The following is a 17187-nucleotide window of genomic DNA, read 5'->3' on the forward strand; positions in this document are numbered from 1 at the left end:
GGAAAACTGTCTCTTACGTTGGTGGTCAGTGGGAAGAATACTCCATACATCGGTGATCATTGGGAAAACTGTCTCTTACGTTTGGTGGTTAGTGGGAAGAATACTCCATACATCGGTGATCATTGGCAAAACTGTGTCTCTTACGTTGGTGGTTAGTGGGATGAATACTCCATACATCGGTGATCAGTGGGAAAACTGTCTCTTACATTGGTGGTCAGTGGGAAAACTGTCTCTTACATTGGTGGTCAGTGGGAAGAATGCTCCTTACATTGGGGTCAGTCGAAAGAATGCCCCTTATGTTGGTGTTCGGTGGGAAGAATACTCCATACATTGGTGATCAGTGGAAAGAATGTCCCTTACATTGGTAGTAATTGGGAAGAATGCCCCTTACATTGGTGATCAGTGGGAAGACTTTCTCTTACTTTGGTGCCAGTAGAAAGAATGCCCCTTACATTGGTGGTCATTGGGAAGACTTTATCTTACATTGGTGATCAGTGAGAAGAATGTCCCTTACATTGGTGGTCAGTGAGAAGAATGTCCCTTACATTGGCGATCAATGGGAAGATTGCCTCTTACATTGGTGGTCAGCAGGAAGAACGCCCCTTACATTGGTGGTCATTGGGAAGACTTTATCTTACATTGGCGATCAGTGGGAAGAATGCCCCTTACATTGGTGGTCAGTGGGAAGAATGCCCCTTACATTGGTGGTCAGTGGGAAGAATGCCCCTTACATTGGTGGTCAGTAGGAAGAATGCCCCTTACATTGATGATCAGTGAGAAGAATGTCCCTTACATTGGTGATCAGCGGGAAGATTGCCCCTTATATTGGTGGTCAGCGGGAAGAATGCCCCTTACATTGGTGGTCAGTGGGAAGAATGCCCCTTACATTGGTGGTTAGTGAGAAGAATGTCCCTTACATTGGCGATCCATGGAAAGAATGCCCCTTACATTGGTGGCCAGTGGGAAGATTGTCCCTTACATTGGTGGTCATTGGAAAGAATGCTCTCTGAACAGAAAGCTAAAAAGATCATTGTTGTTACTGGTTACTTATTTGAGAGGCAGAAAGTGCTCATTGCTCAAGGAACCCCTAGCAATCTCTGGAGGAACCCTGGTTAAGGGATTGGTGAATACGGTAAAATGTTTACACTTTTTCCTTGCTTTTTCAGACTTCCTCCTCTCTCTTTACCTGATCCCCTCAATCTGCTAACCTTCCGTGGATGACAGAAAGCAGCAGTCTTGCATTGGACATCAAGGACCAGCCCCCATCCTGGGCACATCAGAGATTGCTGGTTGCAAAGGGAACATTGTATACAACATTGCCCCCCTGACAAAACATGCATTTAACCTTTTGAGTGTGGGGGAAGGCTCAATACAATTGATAATTGGAGTTCAGCTTTAAATCGTTACTAAACCCAAACAGTAAAATCAGTCTGTATATGCAGTAAAGCATGCTTGTTATACTCATTGTGGAACCTAAGAGGCTAATCCTCCACATTGTGTAAAAAGGCTGTTTGATCCTGTTTCCTTTGATTCCCCCCTTCTTCTACTGTCCCCAATCCACTGCTGATAGTATATAGCTCTAAGTCACACTGCACATGCTCAGTTTGACGACTATGGCTAGAGAGTTTTTTTTTTTTCTTTGGGAGGGGGCATGTGATTAGCACAGGGCCAATCATTGCTTTGCAAACAGAGGGTCAGGGCTTATGCAGACTCATAGGACAGTCAGAGAAAAATAAAAACTACTCCTACAAGCTTTAATCAGTGCTCTACTGGACACTGACTGCTATATACTGCTGATGAGAAAAGGTATTTAGCATAAGCAAGGTAATTGCATTTCCATGATCTGTGTACTGTGGGAGACCAGATATTGTAAATGCAGAGTTCTGGGGGAGACCGGATATAGTGAATGCAGGGTCCGGGGAGACTAGATATCGTGAATGCAGGGTCCGGGGAGACTAGATATAGTGAATGCAGGGTCCGGGGAGACTAGATATAGTGAGTGCAGGGTCCGGGGAGACTAGATATAGTGAGTGCAGGATCCTGGGAGACCAGATATAGTGAATGCAGGGTCCTGGGAGACCAGATATAGTGAATGCAGGGTCCTGGGAGACCAGATATAGTGAATGAGGGGTCCGGGGAGACCAGATATAGTGAATGCAGGGTCCGGGGAGATCAGATGTAGTGAATGCAGGGTCCGGGGAGACCAGATATATTGAATGCAGGGTCCGGGGAGACCGGATATATTGAATGCAGGGTCCGGGGAGACCGGATATATTGAATGCAGGGTCCGGGGAGACCGGATATAGTGAAAGCAGGGTCCGGGGAGACCGGATATAGTGAAAGCAGGGTCCGGGGAGACCGGATATAGTGAAAGCAGGGTCCGGGGAGACCGGATATAGTGAATGCAGGGTCCGAGGAGACCGGATATAGTGAATGCAGGGTCCGGGGAGACCGGATATAGTGAATGCAGGGTCCTGGGAGACCGGATATAGTAAATGCAGGGTCCGGGGAGACCGGATATAGTGAATGCAGGGTCCGGGGAGACCGGATATAGTGAATGCAGGGTCCGGGGAGACCGGATATAGTAAATGCACGGTCCTGGGGTTAGTAATGCTTTAAGGCTGATGCACACACAATGTTTTTAGAGCTGCCTTTAAGCACACCTCCATGTTAGGCTATGTGTTCATACCAAAATAGAGCATTTAGAGTAGTTAGGAGGCAGGGAGGTTTATAGGAAGAAGAAAAATCCACTGTCGGCACATCTTGGAGCAGCTACGTTCTGGCAGAAAAAGCACTTGATGCATGTAAAAGTGTCAAATACCTGCATTAACGCTAGCCTCATCAAGCGCTTGAGCATTAATTAATTTCCTTGACCAGAATTCTTGCCAATGAAATGAACGCTCAAGTGCTTGAGCTGCCTAAACGTGTCTAAATGTGTTTACACACGTCAAGTGTTTTTTTTTTTTTTTTTTTTGCAAAAATGAGGCTGACAAGAAGGAAGGCAGTTAGGAAAGGTTAGCTAATGTCCTGTGTGCATGGGGCTTTAAAAAAATAAATAAATAAATAAATATATATATATATATATATATATACATACACAAGGCTTTTTTTTCTCAGAGAATAGGTACAAGAACTCCCCCCTTTAAGAGTCACTCCTTTTTCTCTACCCCCAACTCGCCTTTGAACACCATCCCCTGGTTACATCCCCTACCCACCTCTGAAAACCATCCCCTGGTTCCATCCCCCTACCCACCGCCAAACACTATCCCTTGGTTCCACCCCCTACTCACCTAACAGTACCACCCCTTTTAGAGAATACAGAACCAATGGTAATTTTAATTCATTTGGATACAATTTGTTATTGATAAGAAGAAAAGTACTAAAATAGATCTTCTGCAGCCGGTAACAATAGATCCCAACAGCAACAATAGATCCACCCCAGTAACAACAGATTACTGGCACCCAAAAACATAATACTCTTCTTAGCAACAATAGATTCCCCACCAGCAACAATAGAACTCCATGCAAAAATAGATTCCTTCCAACAATAGACCCCACCAGCAGAAAAAATAGAACACCCAGCAACAATAGATCCCTCACGCTATTATTATCATACCAGATTTCTATAGCGCCAACAGTTTGCGCTTTACAATATAATGGGAGACAATACAGCAACAATACAGTTCAATACAAGAGGGATAGGAGGGCCTGATCCTTGGAGCTTACAAACTAAGAGCTATAATAAATCCCTTAAAGCAACCAGCATCAATAGACCCCCCCCCCCCCCAGCACACTCCAACACCCCTTGCCATTACGTACATTCAGTGCTGGAGGTGCCGGAACTGAGTTCCCCCACGTTCCCGCTGAAAAAAAGCTCTGTGTGTATCCCCACTCCAGTCGATATATATCCCCACTCCAGTCGATCCTAAACTCAGCGGCCAGACTCATCCACCTCACCAAGCGCTCCACATCTGCCACCCCCCTCTGCCAATCCCTTCATTGGCTCCCGATTGCCCAGCGCATCAAATTCAAACTGCTAACTCTGACCTACAAAGCCATTCACAATGCCGCCCCAAACTACATAACTGACCTGATACCCAGATACTACCCTACCCGTGCCCTCCACTCTTCATAGGACCTCCTACTCTCTAGCTCCCTGGTCTCCTCCTCCCACGCCCGTTTGCAGGACGTCTCTAGGACTTCCCCCATCCTCTGGAACGCCCTACCCCAATCCATCAGACTGTCACTGTAAGGGACCGCCCCGCGGTACCACTAGCACTCCACTGATCGGATATTCCCAGCGCACGGAGTCTAAGCCCCAGAGTACTTGTTCACCAGGGCCCCTGATGGTGGGGATGGACTTGGAGTAACCTGGGACCAGGTCGTGACTACTGAGGACACCCGTCAGTGGTAGGGGTATTCGCCAGGGGCTCCCACGGCAGAGAGCCAGGTATGAGGAGGTCTGGAGACCCCGTTGAGAGGGATGGATGGATGGCTGAGCAAGTGCAAGGTCATACAAGCCGGGCCGGTAACTATGGGGACGGTGCGGTACAGAGCAGCGGGCAAAGAATAGTCGGGTCACACGCCAGGTCAGCAACAGCAGGTCAGATCCAATAGGGGGCATTCAGGAGAGAGGTCAGGCAAGCAAGGGTCAAGAACAGGAGAAACAGCAAGGTCAGGGCACAATCCGGGTCAGCAACTTACTTTCACAGGTACACAGGATTCAGAAAGACCAAAAGGCACTGAATGACAGCTCAGGGCTGTTTAAATATCCCGCCCTGTGCTGTCATTGGTGCCAGGCGCGCGCCCGTGGTCTCTACTGCGCATGCGCAAACCTGGTTGCCGCGGTCGGCCAGGTCCCGGAACCCGCGTCCCTGCACAGGGCGGTGTACTGCGCCTGCGCCGAGCCCAGCGGCGCGGCGATCCCCGACAGTCACCTACCCTCCTCACCTTCAGGCACACCCTGAAAACCCTCCTCTTCAGGGAAGCCTACCCCAACCTCACCTAACACCCAACCTCACCTAACAACTAACCTCCTCCACTCCTCTCACCACTCCATCACCCATCGCCATCTCCTCCTGTACCACCTTCCCCTCCCTCCTAGATTGTAAGCTCGAAAGAGCAGGGCCCTCAAACCCCTCGTGTATTGTATTGTTACTGTCTTGTCTCATGTTCTGTCCCCCTTGCTACTGTACAGCGCTGAGCATACCCTTTGGCGCTATATAAATACTGTATAATAATAATAATAAAATAATATATATATATATCTGTTTAAAAACAAACATTAAACATAAATGTATGAACTTTACAAAAGACTAAAGTGAAATTGACCAAAAAATATAATATTTTCCCCACAGACAAATGTTAGGTTCACGATAGTGTTGACACCGCCAGCTGCCTGCACACAAAATTAGTTTGTCTGTAAAGAACCTGGCGTCCGTCCTTCCCAGGAGACGGGAACAATTTTTGAAGAATCTTGAGCTATATAAGGCACCTGCTAATGGTTTACTTTTAACTTTACCCTCAGTGTTACCGGAGTTTGAAGAAAGTTTGGAGTTTAAGCAATACCTTTTATTGGCTAGCTTAAGGCTGAACTCCAGAATAAGCAAATATTGTCCAAAACCAAGAGTCATGTGCATTCTTCCTTCCGTCTTGGCATGCTTCGTTTATTTCTTCCAGATCTGTGCAGTAATCCAGTGGGAAACTTTGCCCTTTCTTTAGGAGCTTCTTGTAATAATGACCGGTCTCTGGTGTACCTCCTTCCTTGAAGTAAAACAAGAAGAAGCGCACCAACCTTGCGCATTACCTCAGTAACCAAAGAATGGTACTCACAAACAGCGAATAAAAACAGGCATGTAAGTCCTCCCAGGGACTTCAAAGGAAGAGGCCAGCGCGAATCCCATCATGGAGGTAGCCACTCAGTACAGCTGATGGGATTCGCTCTGGCCTCTTGCCTTTGAAGTCCCTGGGAGGACTTACATGCCTGTTTTTATTCGCTGTTTGTGAGTACCATTCTTTTACTAAATAAATTTTGGTTACTGAGGTAATGCGCAAGGTTGGTGCGCTTCTTTTTGTTTTACTTCACAGTTCTGTTCGGGCTTCCCCAGCCTTGGTTTGGAGCTGCACGACCTTGTATGCCCCGGTGGTTGCTTTGTTGGGATTTGATCTACTCACCACCGGCCTGGGTCCCGGAGCGCAGGGGAAATTGCATTTAGTACCTCCTTCCTTGTGCAGGGTGACTTGTGAAGTCACCTCCTGAAGTTTTCTAAAGGCAGTCTGTACTGGGTGGGCTTGTTGGCACCCTCCTTCCACTGTGCCTTTTGCATAGGAAAGTGCAGCACAGTGTTCAGTCTCCTCCTCTAGTTGAGCTTAGCTAAAATGAAAGCGATTCTAAAGGTAAATCTTTTTTTGGAAACTAACAAACATGCTATACTTACCTGCTGGTTGCAGTGGTTTTGCATGGAGCAGCCTGGATCCTGCTCTTCTCAGGTCCCCTGCAGGCTCTCCTGGCTTCTCCCTCCTGTTAAGTGCCCCCACAGCAAGCAGCTTGCTATGGGGGCACCCGCTGCTCTGTGTGTCCATTTACACACAGAGCCACCCCTTCTCTCTCCTCATTGGTTGACTGGCTGTGATTGACAGCAGTGGGAGCCAATGGCTCCTGCTTGCTGTCTCAACCAATGAGGAGGCACAGCCGAGGCTGTTGTTCACATCGCTGGATCATGTTGAGGGGGCTGGGGGGGATTCTGCACACAGGTTTTTTTTACCTTCATGCATAGAATGCATGAAGGTAAAAAACCTTGAGCCTTTACAACCACTTGAAGTTCAGCCTGTCCTGCAAATGACAGGTTGGAAGGGGATGAGGGAGCAATGATTTTTTTTGGACCAAGGAGAACAACCGTAGCCACCCTCTAATAGAAAGTTGAATCTCAGCAGCCAAAAAAAAAAAGGAAATTTGAAATTTGGAGTCGGTTGAGAGCAATAGAAGGGACTTATTTGAGTTAGGAATACAGACTTGAATAGAATTTTAGTGTCACTTTAATATCTGTGCAAGGCTGTTTTGGCAGTGGTAGAAAGATAGTCAACTCCAACAACTATCCAGGCTGATCGGTGAAGAGAAGTGCTCATGCAACTTCCACCAAGACCGTCAGTATACATAATTAATTAACTTTATTTATTGTATTACTTTCAGATATTAAACCCTTTCTACAAAGCTGTCTTTTTTTTCTTGACGATAACACAGTGTAGCTGGTAAAACACGATCCTTTGAGTCAAATTCTGCAGCTGAGCTGGTGGAAAATATATTAAAATGCCAGACCAGCACACCAGAGGGCAAAATAAAGCCAGTTTCATTTATACTTCTAAAAAGATGATTCTTCTTTCCTTTTATGCTTTTTTCCCCTTTGCCCATTCCAGCTATGACAATTTTAGCATCAATCGTAGGCAAAGCTTATTAAGGCTCTAATGCACTTTCTTTCCATTCAATGAGCAACCAAAAGCAGCCAAGCCACTACAGAGCCCTGAGGGTTCAGTAAAAGTTGAAGGATCATCTGGGAGAATGGATGCAAAAGGATCTTAAATTGCCAGAATGAACAGTTACCAGGCACCTCAAGAGGACACTAACCAGATGGTAGATCAATGTCGATTCCATTCTGTGATGTGGCCTGAAGCTTTCGAAGCAGATAAGAGAAGACAAAAAATAATTGGAGGCATGTCTAAACACTCTGAAAATAAAGCTTCAATAGCCCTAGACAAATGGCAGTGTTTAGTTGGTTAGTAGGCTATATTAAATACATTGAGTTAACATTGACTTTTCTAGGTTTGCAAGTACAACTGGGAGTGTAATGACCCTGAACTCCAAGCAAATACCTAAATAGTTAGATGAAATACATACGGCAGTGCTGTTTTACTTCCTAAGGATTTGCTCCTCTTTTTTCTTCAGTTCATGAAGTATCAGTGCAGACACTCAATTATCGCACAACCTATCACCCTTAAAGTGATAGTAAACTACCACCTAAAACTTGTGCCTTCAGTTGAGCTGATAATAAAGCTTACCTGTAGGCACTGTGAATATCTGCTAAATTTGCGCCATTTAAATTTATTGGTTCTAGCATCTGCATCTAGCATGAGCAGTGACGCTCTACATTTACAGCACACCGAGTGTGCTGTGAATGCAGAGCATCGTGCCACGATGATGACTCCCATTCGCATCTGCTGGAGAGATGTCATCGCAGTTGGAGAGTCCCAACCCAGGAAGGAGACCAGGTGAAGATGGGAGCCCCAGCAGCCATTGAAAGAGCAGTGCTGGATGACTACATTTTAAAGGCAAGTCTGCCATAATGTGCTAGTATGCAGTGCATAACACAGCAGGGGGCCCTTTTTTAAAAAAAGTGGTAGAGTTTACTATCACTTTAAATCAGTGGTTCTCAACAACCCTTTCACAGGGGCCGCCTAAGACCATCGGACAACACATTTCCAATGTGTAAAGAGCAGCTACTGTGTAGAAAGCAGCAGTATTGGAGGTAAAACGACACTTCATGAATTATAATTACTGGGTAAATAATTTTATGGTTGGGGGTCACCACAACTGTATTAAGGGGTCGCGGCATTAGGAAGGTTGAGAACCACTGCTTTAAATGATAAAGCTCTCCCCCTTCTTCTCCCCTCTCCATTTCCCCACCTTTTATGCTGCGTTTTCTTCAAAATAGATACACATCTTCCCAGTGGATCCATCATCACTAGAGAATGCACAAGTCCACCCAGAGCAAACAGCTTGCTCTGGGGGCACTTAGTGGGGAAAATAGCCAGGAGCATAGGTGGGGGACCCCAGAAGCAGGGGCAGACTGACCATATGGAAACTCGGGCACTGCCCGAGGGCCCGTGGTCAGTAGGGGGCCCCATGAGATGCCCCTGGTACCTTTTTCATAAGCTTTTTTTGAGTTTGGGCAAGGACACAGGATCCCCTATTGCCCTATGAGTTGTCAGTCCGCCCCTGCCCAGAAGAAGAGTTTTGGGGCTGCTCTGTACAAAACCATTACACAGAGCAGGTACGTATGACATGTTTGTTATTTCTTCTTTAAATCTGAAACTTTAGTATCACATTAAACTCATACAATATACATTGTGACAGTGATGCACCTTGTCACAGTGTCACATTTCACCCAGCGATCTTACTTATACAGGTTGAGGGGCTCAGGGATGTCTGTTCCAAGAGGAGAAAATTGGTTTTGAAGCTTTTCCTGGATTGGTAATTTCTGGATTGAGTTTTGGAGGCAAGAGGCTTTGTAGAGACTCACCTCTAACCCTGAGTTCACATTGTACTGGAAGGTAATGTACAATTCCTTTAGTACAGGGGCTGCCTATGGCTCAAGCCTATTTCAGCTGGACACATGCTGCTGCATGCGTAGTCTGTGTAAACAGGCACTGGAAGAATACATGTCCTGGCCTCAAGGAGAGGTGATCTGACCAGGCCATCGCATGGGAGAGGTATTAAGAGTCTGTATGTAATTAGACAGAAGCCTGTGCAGCCCAAGTTTGATAGATTGTTTGTCACAAGGTCTAATGAGATAACATGGTGAGTCTCTGTGGAGACAGCCTCAGGGACTACGTAGCTGGGACAGCAAAGAGGCTGGAAATGTTCTATTAGTCATTGTGAGGCTGAAAACCCCTATGAGGGTAACCGTTTCTGTGAGCTTTTAAACTTTACTTTTGAAATGTCGGCCAAGAGCCCTGAAATCTTAGATTGTAAGCTCCAAGGAGCAGGGCCCTCCTAACCCTCTTGTATTGAACTGTATTGTTGCTGTATTGTCTCCCTTTATATTATAAAGCGCTGAGCAAACTGTTGGCGCCATATAACTCCTGTATAATAATAATAAATGTACTTCCTTGGCTGAACTCAAGGTCACAATAGATGCTACACTTGAGCTGAGTCCCCACCAGGGGCAGACTGACAACTCATGGGGCCCCTGGGTAATAGGGGATCATGAGGCCCTGTGTCCTTGCCCAAACTAAAAAAAGCCTATGAAAAAGGTACCATGGGCATCTCATGGGGCTCCCTACTGACCCCGAACCCTCGGGCAGTGCCTGGGTTTCCATATGGTCAGTCCGCCCCTGGTCCCCACAATTTACAGCAATCAGCAGGGCTTTTTTTTTCAGCGGGAATGCAGAGGAACGCAGTTGCAGCACCTCCACAACTGAATTAATGTAATGACAAGAGGTGCTGGGGTGTGCTGGAGAGTCTATTGATTCTGTCTGCTGGGGGATCTGTTGCCACTGGAGGGGATCCATTTTTGCATGGTAGTCTGTTGTTGCTGGGGAGGTTTATTGTTGCTGGAGATGGATCGATTGTTGCTGGGAGATCATTTGTTGCTGGAAGGGATATATTGTTGCTTGCTGATTTGGAGATCTGTTGTTGCGATTGGGGGGTCTATTGTTGCTGGGATGGTATTTTGTTGTGGAGGTACATTGTTGCTGGTGGGGGGTCTCTTGTATCTGGCTGCAGGGGCTCTATTTTACTGCTTTCTTGTTATCATTAACAAATTCCATACAGAATAATACTTGGCTCTGTAATCTCTAAAAGAAGCAGTACTGGAAGGTGGATAAGGGGTGGACCCAAGGGATGGTGTTCAAATGGGTAGGGGGCAAAAACAAGGATTGACTCAGAAGGGGGAAGTTCCTGCACCTAAAAACCCCTGCTGATGACCACCCCCCTAATATTGAATTGGTCTCCTTTTTGCACCAAAACTGCTCCTTTTGCCACTAAAACAGCCCTGACCTGTCAACTTGGATGCCGCTAGACCCTTGGCGGTATGCTGTGTTATCCGGGCACCAAGCTGTCAGTACCCGATCCTTTCAGTTCTGTAAGTTGTGAGTTGGAGCCTCCTTGGATAGGACTTGTTTTTCCAGCACATCCCACAGATGTTTGATTAGATTGAGATCTGGAAAATTTGGAGGTTAGGTTAAAACCTCAAACTCATAGTTGGGTTCCTCAAACCATTATTGAACCATTTTGGTAATGTGGCAGGGCACGTTATCATGCTGAAAGGGGCAACTGCTATCAGGGAATACCATTTCTAAGAAGGGTTTTATTTGGTCACGAACAATGTTTAGATAGGTCCAGGGGCGGACTGACAACTCATGGGGCCCCTGGGCAATAGGGGATCATGGGGCCCCTGTGTCCTTGCCCAAACTCAAAAAACCTATGAAAAAGGTACCAGGGGCATCTCATGGGGCCCCCTACTAACCCCGGGCCCTCGGGCAGTGTCTGAGTTTCCAAATGGTCAGTCCGCCCCTGGATAGGTCGTACATTTCAAGTAGCATCCACATGAATGGCAGGACTAAGATGTTTCTCAGCAGAACATTGCCCAAAGCATCACACTGCCTCTGACGACTTGCGTTCTTCGCATACTGCATCCTAGAGCCATCTCTTCACCAGGTAAGCAACACACACGACCCCGCTGAACCACTTGTAAAATAAAATGTGATTGATCAGACCAGGCCACCTTTTCCATTGCTCCATGGTCTAGTTCTGATGCTCACAGGCCCATTGTAGCTGCTTTTGGCTGTGGACACCAGTCAGCATGGGCACCCTGACCGGTCTGTGACTATGCAACTCTATACACAACAAACTGCAATGCCCATTTGTTTTGTTTTTCAACACATCAAGTTCAGGGACAATGTGTTAACTTGCTGCTTAATATATCCCAGCTGGTTTCAGATGCCATTGTAATGAGACAATCAGTGTTATTCACTTACCCTTTTGGTGGTCATGAAGTTATGGCTGGCTGGTCTATATAATATACCTTTCCAAATCACACTAAAATCTACTTTCTTTATTTCCCCTATCCAGAATATTGTTAGAACCAGGCACACAACAAGCAGGTGCACTATGACCTGTATTATCTTAGCCTACCTTAGTTAGAAAATTGTAATACATTCTAGATTAGATTAGATTCACATTGATGGTAGTTCTAGCACCTTTCACCTGCATAGTCACAATGTTATTAATGATATATGAATATTTAATGAGGCAGAAAATGTAAATATTCCATAATTTGACAGGTATGATTTAATAGGCTGTGGTAGTAATATGTTATTAAAAATTTGATGTGGTTAAATAATTTCTGAAGAAAATGGGGGGGGGGGGGAAAGCAAGAACGTGCCTATATTTCAAATAAATGCATCCCTATTTTGAAGTAATAATAATGGTGATGATAATAATATTAATAATAATAACAATAATAATAATTATTATTATTCATTTAGAAAGAGAAAAACATTGGACTGACTCCAGTATACTCAATGGGGGTCATTTACTAAGCCTGGAGAATGCAGACTCTGGTACAGCACTGCAGAGAACCACCCATTCAGCTTCCAGGTCCTCTTGCCAAAACTTAATTGAACAAGCTGAGGTTACAAGTCGATTGGCTACCATGCGCAGCTGCGCCAGATTCTGGGTGCTCCAGTTTTACTAAATCTCCCCCAATGCCTCTTAGCTAATTAAAACTGAGTTCCTGGGGGATATTAAAAGCTCAATTAGAACAGCTCTGTATTTATTAATACCTAATTTAAAAAAAAAAATAAAGCATGCAGTGCATGTACCTGAATTACATTTTTTTCAGTATTTCAGTCCTTTCTACAACAAAGCTAAGACTTGTGTCCATGCACTAATGAGGAACATGCTGAGAGGAGGTGAGGGTAGAGTGACACAGATACTGCCCTCTGCCCTCTTGATGGATTTGTTTTAGGTCCCCCTAAGCACTGCACGGTCAGGCAACATGCATTTTCCACACTAGCACATCCAGAGTCAGTAAGACAGGGGTTAACAACTTGCACTTGGGTCTAGGGGTGTATGGGATGCCCAACGAACTGCAAAACCTGAGGAAAAACTTCTTAGCAACAAAAACTGTACAAAAATGTGGATGAAAAATAACACTGCCTCTTTAAGGAGCACTGAAGTCCCCTTGATGTACTTCCTCAGACCCCTGAATGAATCCTTCCTCTTCACCCATCTGCACTAAGGGTTTCCCTGGGCAAGGGGTCCCAAATTAATAATGAAGTAGTCCCAAAAGAGAACTAGTTGGGTCTTGCACCTGACCACCCTCTCCCCTTAATTGGCCCAAGGGGATGTAGAAGTACTCACAATGTCCTGTCCTGCCGGCGTGGTGGGTTGGTAGCTGCTTTCAGGCCATTCACTGGGCTGGCTCCTTCCCCGCTTCTCAGGATGTCCTCCTTAGGAGACCGTGGTACATTGTAGATACTCCCATCCAGCAACCAGCCTGCAGGTAGGCTCCCCACCATGGGGCCCCCTCCCAGGCTCTACACTCCAGCCTTCCTCTTAGTCCATCTTCCACCCAACTCACCTGCTCCCCAGGTGCTGTGGTACTTAAGGGTTGTCACTGGTCACCATATCCAGCCATCTGGTAAGGAATTGGCCAAGGTCCCCCAAACATGCAGATCTGGGCCTCCTCCCCTCCTTCACCCCTGTTCCAGAAAGTTTGCTCAGTTTCTGGAAAGGTGGGAAGGCTCCAGAAGCCCTGCCCTCTAGAACCTCTCAGCCTGTCATGAGGTGAACTCCTGCCTCCCTCCCAGGCTGACTCATCCCAGGCTGCCCCCCATCTCTAACTACAACACGACAAAGCCTAGCTACCTAGAGGGCATTACACAGAGATGAGCTCATCAGTCTTACATAGCAGGAATGCTCGTTTTGACTGGGTAGCCCTATATGTGTTTGACGCCCAAAAAGAAGCTCCTTTTTCGGGTGACAAGTTTTAGGCCATCTTTAAAGGCTTGGTTTGCTGCAATATCTGCGCAATCCTGGCACATGACAATCATGCTGTGTATTGTGTTGGGATTGCCATGTGATTTGGAATCACAGACAGAACTTTTGCGATTTCAAATTGCGAAGTGTGAATGCAGCCTAAATGTTTGCTTTTGGATTTAATACCTCAATAAAGAACATTTGGCCCTCAGGAGCAGGGCTTTCTTTCTCAGAGAATAGGTGCATGTACTTCCCCCCCCCTTCTGAGTCACCCCTTGTCTCTGCCCCCTATTCACCTCCCAGCACCTTTTTAGAGAATCTAAAACTAAGTATAATTTTGTGGTTCTAAATAACTTATATGAAATGTGTTAATGATAACAAGATAAGCAGTAAAATAGATCCCCTGCACCCAGAAACAATAGACCCCCCAGCAACAATATATCCCCCAGCAGCAATAGACCTTCTCCCACCCCAGCAAAATAGACCCTCTCCCTACCCAGCAACAATAGATCTCCCACTCTTGCGACAATACATTCCCAGCAACAGTGACACCCCCCAGCAACAACAGACCTCCCATGAAACAAAATACACCATCAGCAAGAAAAGATCCACCCTAGCCACAATAGACCTCCCAGCAGCCAGCATTCACCTCCCTGGTGGTATTCCCGAGTGTAGCTCGGGGTTAACTTTCAGTTCCAGAAGCGGTAATCCTGAGCTAGACTCAGAGTTATTACCCTGCAACGTTGCCCCGGGATTCCCTCCAGCACTTACCTTGTCCTGCGCTCCCTCGATGTCCCCCCTGCAGCATCCCCGGCCATGTCTTCCGGCCGATGCCGACCTCCGTCTTCTGGGTTCTGTTCTCTGCGAGCGTCGGGACGTACGGGGGACGGAACTGGCGGGAAATTCAAAAATGTTAAAAGTGACATTCACTCAATACACTAAAATCACATAGTATAACATTCCTGTATCAAACCATTTCACATACATTTTGTCCCGAGTGCTTTGTCCGGAGCCCTGCCTGTATTTTTACTGTTCTTTCTGCCTGGAAACTGAGAAACGTCCATGGCGTCCAAAAGGCGTCCCTTTAGGTCAAAAGCGGCTAGAGAACAGCGATAGTAAATCAGAACCACTTGCAGAATTGAGTGATAATGATTCGTGGGGGAAATTCGTCCTCAGACACTGAAAACGATTCTGCGACTTTGCTCAGCGATGTGCGAACTTGGCACTCTATTTCAAATTTCAGTGTTTTTGGTTTGATTATATTATTGAATTAAATGTGTTATTATTATTATTATTTTTTATGATTATTTATTGTATTATAATTTATGATTTCGTGTTTCAAATTTTAACATCCCTGGAATGTTTACTAGACTCTTGTTCAGACAGATTTCAGTGAGTTATTCCTAAGAATTACAGGCCTACAATAAAAAAACAACATATTTCCATTGAAAACAATGTACTGCTTTAACCTTTAGCCGCCCAGCCAATGGCCATTTGGCGGCCGCAAAAGCGCTTTAGCTTTCCGGGAGCACGCCACATGCGCAGTGTGCGTGGTTGCAGAGCCGCGCAGCGGCGCGATCTGTCACCGGCCGTGTACCTTGGACACGGCCGATGACAGATCTGAGTACCGGTCCCCATTGCTGGTACCATGTGACCTGCTGTGACCAATCACAGCAGGTCACATGACAGTTGTATACAATGGATGGCTTCATTCATGCCATCCATTGTATACTAGTGCCTAGCTGTGAATGGTCATAGCTAATCACATGCACATGTCATGTGATTAGCTGTGACCAAATCACAGCTAAGCACAAAGAAAAAAAAAAAACCCTGAATGAATCGATTTCATTCAGGTAAATGCTTGCTTATAGCAAAGTAATTCTTTGCTATAAGCAAATTGTGTAAAAAAAAAAAAAAAATACTGATCACTTCCCCAAAGTAGTACAATGTTACTATGGTAACATTGTACTACTTTGGTCATAGTAAAATAAGAAAAAAAATCTTTAAAAAAATATAATACAAAATTAAAAATAATTAAAAAATTAAAAAAAATTAAAGAAAAAAAATATTTTTTTTTTCCATACTGTCACCAGTCAGTGTCCCTGTTCACCGCCATGCCAGTTATATGATGACTCTGTACTGCACTGGTGACAGTATGTAAAAAAAAATAGTGAAAATAATTTTTTTAATTTTTTCATTTTCCGAAAAATTATGACAAAAAAAATACAACTTCAAAAAACTCGCCATTCCTCTTATGAAGTACGTCGGACTATCTACTCTGCAAAAAGGGGTCATTTGGGGGATATCTGTACTATTCTGACATTCTTGGACCTCAAGAAATTAGATTGGCTGTCAGTACTTCAGGATTGATCAATATTCAGATCTATACCATAGTTTGTGAACTCTATAACTTTCCTACAAACTAAATAATACATCCTAATTTGGGTTATTTTCACCAAAGACATGTAGTAGAATACATCTCGGCCTAAATTTATGAAGAACAATTATTTATTTGTAAATTTTTATAACAGAAACAAAGAAAAACGTGTTTTTTTTTTCAAAATTTTTGGTCTTTTTTTGTTAATTTAGCAAAAAATAAAAACCCCAGAGGTGATTAAATACCACCAAAAGAAAGCTCTAGTTGTGTGAAGAAAATGATAAAATTTTAGTTTGGGTACAATGTTGTATGACCGCGCAATTGTCATTCAAAGTGTGAGAGCGCTGAAACCTGAAAAATGGCCTGGGCAGGAAGGTGTAAAATTGCCCGGTATTGAAATGGTTAAGCACAGAAATACTGACATAATCAGATCGCTAAGGAGGTTAATAGAACCTCCAGCAACCAGCAATAATAAACCCCTCCTTCAATAGTAGATCCCTCCCAGCAACAAATTACTCCCAGCAACATAAAACCTCCTCAGTAACAATAGATTCCACCCAGCCACAATAGACCCCACAGCAGCCAGCATGAACAGACCCTCCAACACACCCCAGCACCCCTTGACATTATATAACTTTAGTGCTGGAGGTGCCGGAACTACATTCCTACTTTCACACTGAAAAAAAGCCCTGTTCGGGAGACATAATGTGGCCCTTGAAGTTTTATTCCATACATTTCCGGTTACTGTTTGATTCGAGTTTGACCTATACACCAATAGCACCCATTCCTACGCAGAAAGCACTAAAATTTGGGCGCCAAAATTAACTAATTCTATATTTTCTTTAATATGTGACGTCTTGCTGAGCAATATATAATTTGTGTTTTTCTTATCCAATAATGTTTAGATTAGCTGTGTCATAAAGTGACCTCTGTCATTCAATAATTATGAGTAATGACCCAAATTTAATTAAGGGAAACACTACATACACTAATTAGCAACAAGGTTTGCATGACAAAACAGTGAAATGACAAAGTAAGCATCGCTTTTCCTGGT

The sequence above is a fragment of the Staurois parvus genome, unplaced genomic scaffold, assembly GCF_062004578.1.
Source record: "Staurois parvus isolate SC_StPar_1 unplaced genomic scaffold, SC_StPar_1.0 ptg000003l, whole genome shotgun sequence".
Lineage (NCBI taxonomy): Eukaryota > Metazoa > Chordata > Amphibia > Anura > Ranidae > Staurois > Staurois parvus.